This window comes from Chiloscyllium plagiosum, unplaced genomic scaffold, assembly GCF_037043375.1.
Source record: "Chiloscyllium plagiosum isolate Xiang-an unplaced genomic scaffold, Cpla_swu_hap1 HiC_scaffold_47, whole genome shotgun sequence".
Taxonomy (NCBI): domain Eukaryota; kingdom Metazoa; phylum Chordata; class Chondrichthyes; order Orectolobiformes; family Hemiscylliidae; genus Chiloscyllium; species Chiloscyllium plagiosum.
The window spans coordinates 41,052,039-41,054,441 of NW_028270185.1; the positions used below are offsets into that span (position 1 = coordinate 41,052,039).

Here is a 2,403-nt window from a genome sequence, read left to right on the forward strand (position 1 = left end):
TCCATTTCTAATTCAATTTTGCAAATTATTTAATTATGCTTATGTATTGATCAAATTAAATTTCTACTTATTGTTCAATTTATCAATCGTCGAGAATTTGCCTTTATTTTCCATTCACCTATTCATATTGAATGAAAGTTTAATATATTTTGAAAATATTGGCGTGTGGTCATTTGAAGCTTGCATGCCTCACATTTATCTCACTTCTTGCATAATGGTTTAATTGTGTTTGAAGAAGGAATTCTACCAAAGATTATTTTTCAAATTGTTGACTTCACATATCTTTAACACTGAGTTGTCAACCTCTTCCTAAATTTTGTAAACTATCTCAATCTTATTGAAATCCATGATCACATAAGACACTTCACATAAAGCCATACAAATGTCTTCATGACCAGCTAATTACTATTAAGTGGAATAATCTAAGTAACTATCTTATTGCTCCTGAAAGCAAGCATCTCAGTAAGTATCTGGTTATCATTCCATCCAATAACTGCAGTAATTACACACAACACTGGTTGCTCAAAGCAATATATATTCTTTATTCCTAAAGACCACGGGTTCTAACATGAAGAGATGTTGATGGTCCTGATTTTTGCTTTTCTCAAACAGGTTTTCAGCCCAAATATTGCAAAACAAGTCTAAACTGGGTTTTGTTAAACTGTAGGTGCAAACATTTTTAGCTCATGCCCATTAAAATTATTTATCAGCTCATCAGAGCAAAAACTGAGAGTTGCCTCTGTAAATTCACTGAAGTTCTCATATTAATTGTTCGTTTTCTTCTTAAAACTGAGGCAGCAGTGCTAACCACCGTGCCACCGTGCCGCCCTCAATGTCAGGGAATTCTGCATTGGATGTTCCTGAAATAAAAGTGGACAATGCAAAAGTTGTCCAAAATTGGTAAAGTTATTCAGTTATCTTCCAGAAGAAAATCGAAAGAGTTATTACTCTTGCATGGGGAGATCTGCTGAAATATACTGGGAATGAATAATCTAATTGTAGATGATGTAAATATAGGAGATGCTGTTCTGATTCTGTAACATCTTGCAGGCATAACCCTTTAAAGTTTTACAAGTTCATAAGGAGATGTCACATATGCACCAATATGGCATAACCGAAGTGAGTTTCAATGAATGGAGTTCACCCATCATCATGATGCCAAAGCGGGATAAGACCCAACAGTTATGTGTGGACTATCACAAAATCAATGTTTTTAGAAAGACTGATGCGTATACATATCTGAGGTTGGAGGACTGTGTGGAAAAGATTGGAGGAGCAACTTACATTTCTAAGTTGGACTTCCTCAAACGTTACTGGCAGCGAACTTTGTCAGAAAGATCAAAAGCAATTTTGTATGCCAACTGGGATCTATCGTTGAACACGGACAAATAGCCCCACGGCATGCGAAAACGAAAGTTGCAGGGGACTTTTACACATTGTTGACGAAAATAGCAGGACTACGGTTCCACGCATTGAGTGGCTTTTACTGAAAGTTTGTGCTGAATGTTAGCAGTGGGACTACTCCACTCAATGAACTGTTAAAAACAGGCAAGAAATTTCAGTGAACACAAGACTTTCAAAATGTTGTTTTTCTCAGAGTAGTGCTGATTGTGAGGAGACATGATTGACGTGTACGAAATAATGAGGAGCAAGGAATTACAGATTGAAGGAAACATTTGCTCTTTCTCTATGACCAGGGTTTGTAGATTTCAGATAAGATGCAGAAAGCTTTGTATAGACTGGCAGGAAAACTTTATCAGTCAGCGGGTGGTAGACTCAGGAACTCATTCCCTATAAAGATCAGTTGGACAGTTAACCCTTCATTCTTCTCTGATTCCACTGGCCAAAGAGTTTCGAAAAATGCTCAAAGTGAGCAACAGTTATTCGATCGATGGCTTTATGAAATGGAAAGGTGCCCTTGAGAAACGTGGACGACTATTCGGCTTCCCTCCTGTGATGACGCTGCAACATTGACTCTCATGTCCTCGGGGAAATTTCATGAGGGCATTCTCGTTCTTGCAGATGAAGAGCTCATACCTTATTCCGGCTTCAGAAAAATCACTGCTTAAGCAGGATTAACGTCTGCCCTGCCTGCGAGCCAGGTAGGATTGGAACCTACAGTCTCCTGATCCGTAGTCAGGCGCGTTATCCATTGCACCACTGGCCCGATACATACACGCACACTCAGGAGCCGTGATGTTAATACGGACACGGTTAATAGCAGTCATGTTCACCAGTTGAACAAGCAATAAAGATAATCACTGTCACTGCTTCAGTCTAATCTTCATCACCTTTCAAAGCAGCGAATTTTCCAACTAAAAACACATATGTCCTCATGAAGTTTCCATTCAGCAGAATGAATGTCTGCTCAGTCACTCAATGGAATCACTGCTGATCTGATGA

General features: G+C 38.7%; 1 non-coding gene across 1 annotated transcript; it reads right to left on the minus strand.

Annotated features, from left to right (window-relative positions):
* Positions 1–2,094: 2,094 nt before the first annotated feature.
* On the minus strand, positions 2,095–2,167 carry trnar-acg (transfer RNA arginine (anticodon ACG)). The gene has a single exon. It is a non-coding gene; the product is annotated as a tRNA-Arg (tRNA).
* Positions 2,168–2,403: the final 236 nt, after the last annotated feature.